Source organism: Oculina patagonica, chromosome 10 (genome assembly GCF_052425735.1).
Source record: "Oculina patagonica isolate OP01 chromosome 10, crgOcupat, whole genome shotgun sequence".
Taxonomy (NCBI): Eukaryota; Metazoa; Cnidaria; class Anthozoa; order Scleractinia; family Oculinidae; genus Oculina; species Oculina patagonica.
Genome location: NC_135767.1, coordinates 22,410,170 through 22,426,211, shown reverse-complemented (window position 1 = coordinate 22,426,211; position 16,042 = coordinate 22,410,170). Strand labels below are relative to the sequence as shown.

General features: G+C 38.6%; 1 pseudogene; it reads left to right on the top strand.

Moving 5' to 3' along the window:
- LOC144667354 (protein bark beetle-like) overlaps positions 1-11,437 on the top strand; it is a 29,455-nt pseudogene extending 18,018 nt beyond the window's left edge.
- The last annotated feature ends 4,605 nt before the right edge of the window (positions 11,438-16,042 follow it).

Sequence of the window (16,042 nt, the reverse complement as noted above, 5' to 3'; positions counted from 1 at the left end):
CAAAGTCAGTTTTCGTGATCGGAGCCTCAAAGTGACACAATTTTCAATCCGAAATTCGCTATCGTTAACTCTCGTCGCGTTCACAAACAAAGCCACATTGAAAACTTCGGATGCTTTCTATCAACAGAGAAACTCTTTTCCATTCGCTAAAATATAATTTCAGGGCTTAAGCAAAACTCTTCGAACTGAAATAATTAAAAAAGTGGGGAATACTTTTCACGATACTAGAAAGTCGAATTAAACGGCAGTTTTCAACGGAATTATTTAATATGTGGTATAACTCCAAATTTTCTCAATTGTCGTTTAAACACACATGTAAATGTTTATCTAAGACATACCTGAGAATTGGCTTGGGTTGTTGAAGGCAGCCTCTTTACCAATGCATCGTAGTCCCACAAAATGTTGTGATATCGATCAAAATAGCCTGTCTTACAGCTAAACATTTCTTGGCTCCAAAATACAACAAAGCAACTGTTAAGAGCGAATCGAAATTCCTTTTGCATCTTCATCCTTAGCAATTTTCCTTTATCGTGGTTCTTTTCTCTTGACGAAAGTGTGTACAGAACTCCAGAACGATCAATTTGCTTCCTCAAACTGCGTTGGCGGTGCTGGAGAATTGTTTTGCGTTATTTTAACTCCGTGACATTCTCGACCCCAGAGCTCTTACTGCGCAGACTCACTTACGTCACAATATCGTGTTTCATGTCACGTGTATTATGTCACGTTAGTCACAAATCTTATCTTGTGGCAAAATGGCGAAGATGTTTTGCGATCAAAATGGACCTAAATTGACCCAGGTTGGCTTTTTTATCTCACTCTTTCGTTGAAAAGGGAATTTTACAATGGAACATTCGGCAACAAGAAGGGAAGACGAGCATTTGGGGTTAAAACATTCATTATCTTGGCGTTTGGCAATTAGAAGTATTTCAACAGTTTACGGTCATGCTGTGAAAATTTGCCGAAGTTTGATGCCCTCTAAGTGAAAATCTTTCCAATAACCCAAGCCAATTCTCAGGTATGTTTAATAAGAATATCTGTATGCATGTTTGAGTGAGAATTGAAAAAAAATTAATGTTATACCACATGCTGTTATACCCCCAGGGGGGGGGGGGGGGGAGAGTACTTGCAGAATACATGACGGGGGAGTCCGACGCAGCTTCACATTGCGAACTCAACAAGCAGCTATTTCAAAAAGAAATAGTGTTTCGTTTCCAGATTGCGGAAGGGTGAGAATAGTGTAACACTTAAGGAGAGATGGGTTTGTGGTTTACTTTAATTTGGAGAAGGTCCTAGTGTATGTTGAATTTGCCGAATAGGCCTTATTCGTATTCCCCGACGGCCCTGGGACGAGAGCCTTCTGAACATGAATGCGAGGCTCATGCGGGGTACTTTGCTCGAAATTGCAAAGAAACATATGGAAAATTGCGACTAAGTTGCCGAAAAACCTTAAAAATTATAAACGCTTTGAGGATCTTGAGCTAGGAGGTGATCTGCAGGCTAGAGGGATACCAGTGTCAATCAGAAAAATTAGAAGATCTGGTAAAACTGACCAAGAAGGCTAACAAATTTACACTGAATCGTCGGGAACGGTTTCGAGTCAGCAATACTTGCGAAGTAAACTTCAACACCAGGTTATGTTTCCAGCTAATCTGTTTATTTTCAGTGTATATCCGACTTAAGCGAGGAATTAAACTTCCTTGAGGATATTTATATTGCTATTTAAGTAGGTTTTTAGGGGTAGGTTTAAGGCGTTCAGAAGAGGGAACTTGCTAAATTAAATTTGATCACGCACATATCTCAGTAACAAACGTAAACAAAAGCTAGCGCTGTGATAACTTTTTTCACTGAAGACCATGAAATGAGCGTGAAACGATTAACAGCATCACCTGAGCCAAATGAAAATCTAGCCTTTTACTCAAAAATTGTGTGTAGTTAGCTCCAAAACGAATTTGTAAATTGCTTTGTAATTTAGTGAGTTTTCCGATCTTAATGTGCGTGCGAGATTTTAATTTGAAACATCCAGTTCTGCTTCAGACTATTTTCGTGGAAGAATATTAAATGATCATTAAATTATAGATATCCTCACTTGACTGAGCTGAGAAAATTATCTTTTATTCGAACCATTCGATGATTTAGGGGCGAAAGGAATTTGGAAGTTTAGATCTTGTGATTTTGCCAGTTTGCTAAATGAACCGGCGTTCGAGAACATAAATTAAATTTACTATTTCTCTTAAAGACGTTTCGCAGCAGCACAGAAAAATAGCAGTCAGAGTGTGAAAGAAATCAGTTCAGTGGAGTTAAAAGCTATTCTTTTAACTAAACAATGAGAGCATTTAACAGCAAACGAATTTGTAAATAATTAATGCACCATTATTTCGTTCAGTTGTTTTTGCTAATATGCCGATCAAAATATGAAGTCAATACGCAGCATGCCTTCAGACATTTATTCTTACTTTTTTTTTTAATAATAGCAATACAAATCTCTCCAAGTTAAGTCTATTGCCTCTGGCAAGTCGGATGTACAATCAAAACAAATATTAACAGATTAGGGTTATTACCTTGCGACTCGATGACTGACTTGCACTACCCCGATTCAACTACTTCAAGGAATTTGTTAGTCTTCTCGGTCAGTTCTACCAGATCTTCTAATTTTTCTGATTGACACTGGTATCCCTCTAGCCTGCAGATCACCTCCTAGCTCAAGATCCTCAAAGCGTTTATAATTTTTAAGGTTTTTCGGCAACTTAGTCGCAATTTTCCATATGTTTCTTTGCAATTTCGAGCAAAGTACCCCGCATTAGCCTCGCATTCATGTTTAGAAGGCTCTCGTCCCAGGGCCGTCGGGGAATACGAATAAGGCCTATTCATGCACGAGTGAAGAATGAAAAGAAGAACTTCATATTCAGTAGTAACTTAAATTCCCATTTAACACCTACTGTCCATTTTATGTAAAGGAGACATAAACTACCTCCTGCTGCAGTTTGGCTTTCAAGAGTTCAAGTAACACATAAATATTTCTCTTTATAGAAATAGCATGTGTCTTTCTCTCCAAATTAAGTTAAGTGAAGGGAGCTTGCCTTAATCGTTTTTACTCATCGAGTGAAAATTAAAATAATTTTTTATTTCTGCAGAACACTTTTTGCTTAGAAATGGCACCTGATAGCATAACTTTGAATGTTACATGAATGGAAAAATAACTTACAGAAAATATTTACATATATTCCTATCAATGTGGGGAAACATCAAACCACAAGAGTAAAATGCAAGATCAGAGTAATGCAATTAATTAAAATGGTTTATTTTTTGAAACAAACAATCCTAAAATAAATCAGTTCCATAAATAAAGTGTTTTGTGACTACTGATCTCTGATAAAATGCAAAACAACACTTTAATCGTAGATGAAATTATTACCTTTTGACAAAAAGCTTGAGGTATATACTTCTCTGAGTTGATCACATGCTCAAATCAAATAAATGCCAAATTCAAGGCAAACCAAAACCCTGGTCGACAAGAACAGAGATAAGCACACTGTTTCGAAGCCATTTCTTCAAAATCAAATGCCTGTTGTTACTTTACAAAGACACGTAAACAACCAGGGCAAATTAATGTAAAAAGCTACCATACACAGATTTTTAACCGGGATTTTTAATTAAGCAAAATTCAAGTTTAAAGAAAGTTTTATGTTATATGATATATATAGTCATACCGGGATTGTATTTTGCTCGATCCGCGTTGCACGCTCTCCCGGCAAATATAAAATTATCTCCACAGAACAAGACACAGCCAAGTTGCTTCTGTTGTCAGTGTAACAGCCTTGCATTGGTAACACTGATAATAACGATTTGCATTTTTGGCGATACTGTGGAGTTTCGATCAGACTGCGATGGCTTTGAATAATCCAAATGATGTTTATATCATTAATTTAATCTCAGAAATCTGCTCCAGCAGTTGCAGCGGTAGTTAATGTTGAGCGTTACGTCAACTAAGGAGACGAATTTAGTTCGACACGGCAGTTGCACACCTTGCTATACGATACTGTCCATACAAAATTTAAACTTTGAACAGAACTTGGCTGTCTTCTTTTTCGTTCTCAACTTTCCGTGCAGACTCGAATGTTTTTGCGACGGACGTGACACTGATCACGCAATTCCGGGTACATCCACGCGAGAACCCACGCAATTTTGCGTGTATTCGCGCTGTTTGTGACGTCGAAGATGCCGTGAATTTTCCTGTACAAATAGAATAGGGCAATCTCCCACATTTATACATTCCTCTGTTACATGAAGTGAAATTAACTTTGTGACTCACCTGCAAATATGCACTTCTCTTTGTAGCGCACTTAAGCTCTACCGTGCGAGCAAACATGAGATACGCCAAGTCATCCCGTTTTTCTTTGCGCTTGCAAACACTGGTTGGTGGAAATTTACTTCCGTTTCAGAATAATATTAAACGCTACGAGAGCTTTCTCTAGTTTTCTTACAATACATCGCTTTAATCAAACTTAAAACCATTGCAGTCGTTAGATATTTCTGTTTGCAACGAATCTCAATATTTTTGGTCATGCTGAAGAATATATTTCCGATATTTGAAGAACATGTTTTCACGAAATTAATTGCCATCGGTCATACGTATTTACTATGTGGTTAAGACCGTTCTTGTGATTGAATAGCAGCGCCCCGTGCGAGCAAACACGACAAGTCATCCCGTTTTTGTTTGCGCTTGCAAACACTGATTGGTGGAAATTTACTTCCGTTTCAGAAAATCGCTAGAATGTTTACTTAACAATTAAACGCTACGAGAGCTTTCTCTAGTTTTCTTACAATACAACGCTTTAATCAAACTTAAAACGATTGCAGTCGTCAGATATTTCTGTTTGCAACGAATCTCAATATTTTTTGATCAAGCTGAGGAATATGTTTCCGATATTTGAAGAACATGTTTTTACGAAATTAATTGCCTTCGGTCAAACGTATTTACTTTGTGGTTACGACCGTTCTTCTGATTGGATAGTAGCCCCCACTGTGTAAATAGTTCACATCGAAGCCAAAATAATACCGTATCGTTTCTGAGGAAACGAAACAAAAAAAAATACATGAGCCTGAGATTTTTCATCCAAAAAAATACCTGGCATCAAAATTTTCTACCCCAAAAAGTACAAGACCTAGCACCTTGATACTGATTTATTCAATAAAACAGACTTTAAGACCTAAAAAAATAAATGACAGATCTCTTGACCCAAAAAAATACCAAGGGTGTAAATTTTCAACCCAAAAAAATACGTTGGACTCCCCGTCATGGATACTGCAAGTACCCCCCTGGGGTTATACCACATGCTTATGATATAAACCGATTAAATGTGTGGATAAACGAATTCCCATTTCAAAAGAAATCAAATTATTAGGTGTTACACTAGATAACAGGCTCAAGTTTGATGCCCACATCGCGGATATTTATCGTAAAGTAGGAGGACAAGTGAATGCCCTGAATAGGCTTAAATATATTCTACCTTGTAAGACCAAAGAAGCACTCTACCGCGCCTTTATTTTCCTTTATTTTACTTATTGCAGCCAAGTCTGGCACCAATGCGGGACCAGAAACGCTAACATGCTAGAAAAAGTTAACGAGCGTGCACTTAGATTAATTTATAAAGATAATTTTACATCTTATCAGACTTTGTTAGAGTGGATAGGTCTTAACAATACTTAAGGTCGCGCAGGACCCTTGCAGTCATTAGTATGTATTTATTTAAAGAGTATGCACGAACTGCCGGACGACTGAAGCCGACAACAAACGAAATATTCATGAGAATGTTTGTTTTTAAACTCTTTTGTACAAGTAATTACTAGTAATTGTTCTCAGCTTTGTGCCACGTGCGCTGGAACATAGGGAATTATCATAATTAGATTCACAGCTTTGAATAATTATATCACACGTTGTTGTAAACATTGATTCGGAAGGTCTTCGGAAGCCTCTAAACCTGCAATTTTGTGTCCAAGTTTTCTCCGCCGATATAGAATTTCAAGAGTTGATTCGCGAGGAACATAAACTTGATGTACTCTATTGTGCTATGACTAGAGCGAATTTTTAAATTTCCTTCTCAAAATGAAGATAGCACGTTTCAAAGTTTAGATTTCACATTTTTGCTCTCTTAGAAGCCATTAACTTGTAGCAGTTTTTGAAATCGAAAATTTCGTTCTAGCCATAGCACAAAAGGGGTTATGATTTATCACTAGGCTATATAATCATTTAATTCGGTGCGCTGTGCTAGCTGAAAACTTGGACACAAAATCGCATTATCTGCAGTTAAACTTTTAAGGGCTTGTAACATCACAGACAACGATCACCTCTCAGTATAAGGACAATCATGATGTAATTCCATCATCCCCGAATATCCTTGTTAAATTTTAGAGGAATCAATGTTCAAAATGTAGTGAATTAAAGCTTTACAAGATAGCACTCCGTCAAGAAATTTGGCTAATGAATTTATTAATGAGCAAGGGTCCCGCGCGACCTTAAAGGAGAAGTTCACTCCAGAATGGCCATTTATTTGCTCTACGCCAATAAACAGTTTATATAAAGAAATGTTATTCGCCAAAATTTCAGCCTCCAAAGTGCGCTATAACCCTACGAAATCTTTCCCAAAACTCGACAACTGAACGCCGCCATCTTGGAGCTGGTAATATATGCGTGACGTCAACGAGCTCAGTCTGAAGTTTGGCGGTAAAATTTAAATACTCGAAACTCATCGTTTCTTCGTAGTGGCTTTTGTTTGTCAAAATGCCTGTTTGTGAATCTCCATTTTGCTCAAACAGAGCTCCAAAAATACAAAAAAACAAGGCGTTTTGACTATTAAAAGATTCCCGCCAAACTTCAGGCTGAGCTCTTTGACGTCACGCATACATTACCAGCTCCAAGATGGCGGCGTCCAGTTGTCGAGTTTCGGGAAAGATTTCGTAGGGTTATAGCGAACGTTGGAGGCTGAAATTTTGGAGAATGACATATCTTTGTGTAAACTTTTTATTGGCGTAAAGAAAATAAATGGCCATTCTAGAGTGAACTTCTCCTTTAAGAAACCCGTAGGATACAGGACATGTTAATTACCATAAACAGCTGTTTTCAGGGTAGAGCGCCGGTAAAAATTGAAGGTCCCATAAATATCAGAAGAAGTTATTACAATTTGCGAGGTGCAAATGTCTCGACATTACCTAAGGCGAATAGTACCAAATACGGCCTTAAACGTTTCAGTTATTACGCTGCAAAACAATGGAACGCACTTCCCGAGAACGTACGCCGCCTAGCTGGCACCAAGGATTTTATACGCAACATTCGAAATTTAACGTTTTAAATTGTAACTTTTATTTCTTAGGACTTTTTATAGCGATGTTAATCAATTAAGGATGTTTTAATTTTTTAATTTTTTAATCATATTTATTATATTATCTATAGTAGCTAGCATTTTTATATAGTATATATTTTAATTAATTTAGATTTTAGTTTTTAATTTCGTGAAATAACTGTAAACTAGCGGTAGAGCTAAGCTTATTTCACGCTAATAAATTATCTATCTATCTATGCTAAATACTGCCGTTGAAAATTACTATTTCATTCAAATTTTTGTTATCGTAAAAAGCATTCCTCGTCAGTTCATTTTTTTCAGTTGGAAGAGTTGCGCTAAAGCCCTGAAATTATATTCTAGCGAAAGAAAAAGAGTTTTTATGTTGATAGGAAGTGACCAAATTTCTCTGCGCGGTTTTGTAAGCGAACGCGATGAGTGTTCATAATAGCTAATTTCAGGTTTAAACGTTAGGAAATTTGTGACTTCGACCACCGAAATCGATTTTCTTTCTTTTCTTAAAATTAGAAGACTTCTAAGGGAAACAAACTACATCAGGTTTGTTATCTATCTTAAAGCTATTAATGAGCAAAAAATGAAGAAAATCGATTTGTCAATTTCTGCCATGAAATCAAATTTTTGCTTGGCCGATCGTAAAAGTCACTCTTAAGCTTTCCAGTTAAAAGAATCTAGATGTCTTATGGTCATCTTCGAATACGAAGGACGAACAACACATGGGGAAAGGATAGCAAGACTTAACTGGCTTGTGCCAAAACGTACAATTTTATATAATTACTTACATAGTGCTTTCTTTCTTTCCGTTTATGCTTCTTTTAAGTATTGACTCAGTCGCTGTTTCATTATTTGTCAATTCGTTCTTGACAAGAATGTTTTTTAAGATCTAGCGATTTTTTTCTTCAGGAGAACACCGAATTTCCAACAGTGTTTTCCGTGAGAACATCCATCAAGGGATAAGCTACTCTTCGGTGGCCGATGGAAGCGATGTACGGCCTCATTTCACCACCGAGCGTTGTAAAATCACTGACACGCCTGTTTCTCCCTCAAACGTGCCTAAAAAAGCCGCCATTTTTGTAGAAATCCAGGACAGCAATTTCACACTCGCCAACAACTTCATCTCTGGAAATCGCTTAGGTGGAATTCAAGCGCAGTTAGGGCGAAGCGACGGAACAAGCTTGCCAAGAGGCTTAATATACGGCAACACGTTCTCCGGTAATGCAAATGGAACAATACTCGTAGAAGAGAGGAAAGATTTGAAACGCAATTACAGCTTTGTTTACATTGTGAACAATGCCTTTGGAAGTAACCTGGGTCGAGGTAGCACCATTAAACTTTCTGAGGTACAAAGCGAGATCATAAACAATTTCTTCTACAACAACTCAGGGTTGCACTCCATCGAGTACGACTTTTCCAGCGCTCGGTTTAAAGAACAGAAGTGTGAATTGAACACTTTCTATCTGAACAAAGGTCTCAGTGGACAGAACTACGGTGTGACCATCAAGTCCAACGGACCGATGGAATACCACAGAAATAACTTAAAGAATCCGTCCAATCTTTACGAGTTCAGTTCAACAACCCAAGCAGTCTCTGACCCGATTGATGCAACACTAAACTGGTGGGGAGTAGGAAACGAGTCTTCAGTTGGTTCGCGAATTTACGAGAAAGAGGATAATTACACCCTGTCCACTGTGGAATATAAACCTTTCAGGAAGTTGCCGCCTAAAAACATTTTATCCAGTAAGTACAACAGAGAATAGAAAGAAACTTGACGATTGCTATTTAATTTCGAAGTACAGTCAAAGTTACATGGCCCAGAATTGACGAGTTGATTTTCAACTGACTAATCAATCTTTCTTGTTTATTTTTAGTTGGCTGTCCTGCTGACTGGCTGAATGTAGAGTCAATCTGCTTTGTGTTTAGAGGTGGAAGTAGAACGTTTAAAGAAGCAAGGGATTACTGCCAGGTTTGTAGTTCACTGAGCCAGTGGTTTCAGACGCACTGGGACATTTCTAAAAAAAAAAGAATACCTACCAAGGTCTTTCTCTTTTTTCCTTTTCTGCAGGAATGCTTTATTTTTCGCACTATTACCATTACTTACTTACTTATCCTCATCGGGCCCATGAGGACTCTTGAGGCCGGAACACTATTACCATACTTCTCATTAAATACTCGGCTGTTAAGATGGCAAATAAAATGGAAGGATCCTTTCCATTGGCAAGTTTTTTAAATGGCACACACCTGTCCCGTACCATTGTGCTTGTTGAAAAATGTTACTAAGTTACCTTTGCCGGCAACTTCTCACCGATTTTTCCACACGAATGGAAAGGGCTCCTAGTCAGATAGGCCGAAAAGAAACTGAATGGCACCATGTGGATGCTATGTTTGGAGTACCTGCACATGCTCCCGTAATGGTCCATTAAAAATATCACTTTGACATTCACATTTTGTTGGGGCAGGCAATGAGGAAAATGTTGAAGGTAGCCACAGAGATAAAGCAAATATAGTAATCAAATCTGCTGAGCTGAGCAAATTTAAGCTTGTGCTTGGGACTAACCTCAGCCAAGATGATTTCTTTCAGATGAAAATGATCTTTAACTGAACGCATACGCATGTGAACATAATTGGCTTGTTGTAATTTTACGCAGATTAATCATTTGACTTCTGTATTTCACTTTTATCTAAAGTACTACGGAGGACATGTGGCATCGCCGTCTATACTAGCTGATATGGAATTTATTAACCTGGCAATAAAGTCATTAAGACCCGATGGAAGTCCTCCTGTGCCTATATGGGTTTCAACTGCAGCCGACTTGGTATGTGTTTTCATATTATAAAATGTCATTATTTATTGTATTACGCTAAGTTATGTAGAGTAAAGCAACTAAAAATTATCTATTACTTGGACAGGAAGAACAAAAAGGTGGGAAGCAGACGGGCCAGCAATGTACCGTGATGGCACACAACGGAATTCAATACCTTGTTCCATGCAACAGTCTTTATCCTTTCGTCTGCACAACAACTAGTAAGTAATATGCGATCCGGGGGAGGGGGACTCACATATGGGCTATATAGGTATGTGCCGCGGGATAGGGTATGGTTTTTGAGGTTCTCGGTCCTAAATAGGGTATCATTTTTGCTCCTTTGGCATTGTGTTCCCGGTGTGATCCTTAGATAGGGTACCTAAATTCGAAAAAACGAAAAAAGGATCTTAAAACTGAACTAACCGTTCAAGTAGTAGTAAAGTGATTTTTATAAAGATTTGTGTTTTGCCGTGCGCGGTTGGCCGTAATTTGGGTCGTCACGGAACGCTTCTCCTCTCCTTGAATAGGGTGTCTTTTTTCGGTTTTGGGCCTTAAAAAGGGTATTAACTTTCACTTTCTTTATCCTAAAATAATTTGTAATTCTTTATCCTAAAGGTTTGATTGGCATATTTTGCCTTTTACAGTTATCCGCCGTCCAGCTGTTTCACTGTATTGGCGCCACATATAGACTTATATACTTAGACCTAGACCTAGCCAGGCCTCAAAGAGGGGTGCTACCAGTTATTTACTTTGCCTTTTATTTAAATAGCAACTTAATGTACTGACCATACACAGGAAAAAAAAAAACAAATTAGATGACTCGAGCCCAAGATCCAATGTAAAACAAGCATTACCTGGTCAGCGGCCAACTTAAAAAACATCTGATCTTATAACACTGCCATTTACTGTCTTGCAGACAAAACGAGCACCACAACTGAGGTTCCAGTTTCTGTGCCCACGAAGAGCTGGTACAAGAAACCTTTGATCATCATGGGAATTTCCATTGGCGGGTTCTTCGTCTTTTCCCTTGTTCTTATTGTACTCGCCATCCTGTTTCGGAAGTGGAGACGCAAAGCTAATGTGACTGTCGCCCATCAGGCTCCGCCCATACGGGATTCTAGCCTCGCAGCAGTGACCGGAAGTGTCGCGGACTCCCGTCCCTCCACTTCAGAGGGTGGCGTCGTTGAAGACTTGGAAATGGAAGATTTGAAAACCGTCTTGCGTGGAGACCAGAAAGACATCGAAAAGGAAAAGCTCGTGTTACCTCTCAATATGGCAGCATAGCATAAATGGATTAAGATAATTATGAGCTAGATACTAATGAGGCTGAACACGCTTTAACTGAAAGCAAAAAACGACTATACTGAGGTAAACAACTACAATTTATGGAAAATACTTTCTAAAGTGACAGACAATATTAATCTTGCCACTAAAAATAAAGCGAAAGCTGAAAAGATAACTGGTATGAGATTTATGTACTCCAAACTACTGGAAACGGCATTAGGAACATGAGGGTATACCTTTCTTGCCGCTAGCATCACATTTTATGACATTTCTGCTCGGTCATGCATAAAAGTCAAAGTTTGGCTTAGGTTTCGTTTTTTTTATTTGTTTTTCGATTTTCTTTTTTTTTTCTTTTCTTCCACTTTTGCTGCAGTTGTTGGCCTTTCTTGTAGTTCAAGAAATCCCGAGAAAGCAGCATCCAATCAAAAAATTCTTGCCTGTGAGGAAATTTTCCGCCGAGTTTTTTTATTCAAATTTCTAAGCATTTTTGTGGGTATTTCAAGCTCAATTGACCCAATCACTCTAATCTCGGATTCATTGGAAAGATCTTTTCCTCCTGCAGAGATTGAGTCGAATGATATCTTATTTTGGTCAAAGATAATGCCGTCAAAAGTGGAACACATGCACAGGGCAACGTTCGTCACGGCCATTTGTGACCCGAACCGGTGCCAATGGGTTAACTTTGGTACTCGGTATCATAAATAAAATTACTAATAGCAATTGCATTTTAACATTATTCACATATAATGTAAAGCCCTACAGTTAACTGTAAGAATAAAGTTGATAACTAAACAATTCATACGTCGAAATCTATGACAAATGTACAGTTTCGCTCGTCATTTATCCAGTATCAAATTATATTTAAACAATAGAGTGTTTCTGTCAAGGAACTATCGGCTGATAGTTGCCCCGCGGAAATGTGATGTTCTTAAAACAAATGTTACCCCGAGAAGCGAAGCTTCGAGGGCTAATATCATTTTATGCTAGTTTTAAGGTCATCAAATTTGCAAAGAGCAACTATCAGATCGATAGTTCCAAAACAAAAACACTCTATCGATTTTATTTTTCACCACTAAGTAGAAGCATACTATGCTTGTTTTACTAGCACAATCGATAAGCGCCTGTGCGAGCTGCTCCTTGGTCATTCGCGCCCTTGATAGTTTGCACTCAACCTAAAGAGAACATATTTTCACCTGCTTGCATACCGTAAAATTCCGGTTATAAGCCCTGGGCTTATATGAGTTCATAAGGGGTTTTGGGTGAGTTTATACACGGAGGAGCTTATATCCGGGAGGGCTTATAAGCGGAATAAAAATAACGTTTTGAAATGAGCCATGGTAGTGTTAAACGAAATACGTTTTTAAGTAAAAAACGCATAATAAAGCAACATTTAGCAGTGTTCAGCACTGTCATCCGGCAGATGGGGGCTTATATCCGGGAGGGCTTATAATCGGACGTATTTTTTTGTTTCCAGATAGATGAGCCTATAACCGGGGAGGGGGGGGGGCTTATAAGCGGGAGGGCTTATAATCGGAATTTTACGGTATTGAACCACCCCAAGACCCCATTCCCCAGTTGACCCTCGGACGTACAAGCAAATTCATACCCTCACCGTAGTTAAAAGGGGGAGTGGATGGAACCAACAAAAATTGCAAACGGTTTTTTTTTTTTAGACTTGAGCAGGAGCCCATAAATGCGCTCCTGACTTGCGACATTCCTGAACTTTCACGTTTTTGGAATCCTGAATTGGAAATTTATAATATGTGTACTTAGACCAATCTTGATGAAAGGTGAAAGCACTCGAAGTAATTAGACACATGTTAACCGCGAACGGCAAGTGTCTAGTGCTTGACGTCACGTTTGAGGTTATAATTTCGACGGCAGAAAGTAGATTTTCACGTAATTTACTTGCTCAGTCATGGGCTGGAATTTCCGCTATCCCACGTATAAATGCTATTCATATACGAAACAATCCTTATCTTTCATGTTGGAAAAAAATATTTTTCCGCCGTCTGAAAAACAATCTTATATAAGCATCAATGAAATTCAGCGACAGCCATATTGGGCAACATTCCCAAGGGTTCTTTTGTTTTTATTTACCTCAACCTTAAAACTGTCACAACCTCTAACACCAAACGCCAAAACTCAAACCGCATTTTCCGAGTCAGCATTAAATGTGAATCTTTTGGTTTCTTTCAGAACTGCCAACCCCTGATAAAGGAAAATCTAGAGACTCATGAAAAAAATATGGAGATTCACAAAAAGTAGTGGGATTCTTAATTTTTTTCCAATCAAGATTGGACAAAACCTTTTTTCAACATGGAATTGACGTTCGGTTAATGGTTAACTTAACGTCTGCATAAAATTTCTAACAGAAGCCTTGGAACTAAGCAATAAGCAAAAAACGCATAAACAGAAGTGCAAAACAGACAGTATGGTACAAACTGTAATAGTACAGTGTTAGTTTTATTAGTTTATCACTTTATGGCACTAGAATTCCATTACAAGGTAATATTTTATTCAAGAATGATTTTCCCAAAAAACCGTGAGATTGGGCGTCTTGTATAAAGATTAAAAATCTCTATACTCAAGGCAGAATCGTGAGAGTTAGCAGGTCTGCTCTTTAGATGCAAATTTCAAGATAGAAACGTGCAGCAATGTAGCGAAAAGGAATTTCAATAAACCCAATATCAACCAACCGGCCTCAAGAGTCCTCATGGGCCCGATGAGGATAAGTAGTAAGTAATAATATCAACCAAGGCCCAGTTTGTTCTTGCTTCGACGACATCCCTAAACTACTTCTATACAAGAGAATATTCTCTTGTTCTCGATGAAGACCCGCTGAAAAGTAGCGACAGTTAACTTGTTGATCGGTGGATCATAGAGAGTCGTTGCTGATAAAACCTGGTAAACGTTCCGCTCGGTGAGTATTTATAAGGACATTTGGAATGTGACTTTTGTTAAATTTTCTGTGATTTGCACATTTTTAGTGTTCCTCTAAGCTTAGACAAAAGTAGTTGACACATTGACTTCGCTTTTAGTTTTTTAAATTTCATCACACTCTGCTAAAATACTCCCCTCCCCCCATTCAATATTGTATGATTGCAGCAAAGGAATACAGAAACAAACTAATTTTGTTAGCAGGTCTGCTCTTTAGATGCAAATTTTGTGAGAAACGTGCAGTAATGTAGCGAAAAGGACTTTCAATAAACCCAATATCAACCAAGGCCCAGTTTGTTCTTGCTGCGACGACATCACTAAACTACTTCTATACAAGATAATATTATCTTGTTCTATATGAATACCCGTTGAAAATTAGCGACAGTTTACTTGTTGGTCGTAATGTATGATCGTCCGGGTGAGAGTAGTTCTGAGAAGAACTGTTGTTGGTGACTGACGTTTCGACAACCTGAGCGGAAGTCATCTTCAGAGTCAAGTGAAAAGTTGTTGTCAAACGATGATGTTAGACTCGTGTAAAGTTTGTTTACAGTAATTGGTTAGTTTCGATCCGTCTATTGTTAGTCAAATTAAGTCGTTCTGTTCCGTCTATTGTAAGTCAAATTAAGTCGTTCTGTTAGCGGTCCGTTTGTCGGTTCTGTTAAAGTCGTGAATAAGTCGTTTGTAAGGTGCCGGTAGTTGTTGACATCTGTTTAGAGGCGTTTGTTCTAAGTTTGTGTACCAGCTTTCCAGAGTCGTTGAAAATAGTTAGTACTCTAGGTGAAGCATTCAGCAGAGTCCCAGTCGATTTGTGGTTAGTAAGTCGATGGTGTTCAGAAATGTGATTGTTGACATCACCATTTCTCGTCGCTCGTTTGTGTTCAGTCAGTCTCGTGGTCAGGTTTCTACCGGTCTCTACGATGTAGGAGGCCTGGCAGTCGGAGCATTTGATCTTATAAATTGCTCCCTGTCTGTCGTTAGGTTCGCCCCTGTCTTTAAGGATAGTAAGTAAATGTCGTAACGCCGTTTATAGGTTTGTGAGCTACACGGATATTGTAGGGTTGTAGAATCCGCGCATAAGTGCCAGAAGTGCCTTTGATGTAGGGTATAGTCGCTGTAGTAACAAATGTCGTGTTTCTATCAGTTTCGGTAGTTTCAGTAGTTCGGTGAGTGTTTCGTCTAATAGTGTTGTAGGTGTTCTTGTGGAAAACGCGGTCAAGGTATTTGTTTTCGTCAGATAAACTATCGGCTGTATCGCAAACTAGTTGCGCTCGTCTTGTCAAAGTCTTGATAGTCGTAGCCCTGTGGGAAGTCGGGTTGTAGGATGTTTCGTCCAGTAATCTGTCAGTAAGCATTGGTTTTCTGTACACTGTAGTTCGTTGTTCGTTGTTGTCACGGCTTACCAGACAGTCTAGAAAATAATTTTTTCCGTTTTCTTCGATCCCTCTGGTAAACTGAATGTCGTCGTTCTGTTCGTTGAGGTGTTCGTGAAAATTGTCAATCTCGTCTTTGTGCACGGCGGTAAAAGTATCGTCAACGTAGCGTAACCAAAGCGGTATCGTTTGCGGTCAAGTTGCAAGGGCGCGTTCCTCGAGGTTTTGTACCACAATTTCTGCGACAACAACGGAAACCGGCGAACCCATGGCTGTTCCGTGCAACTACTTGCAG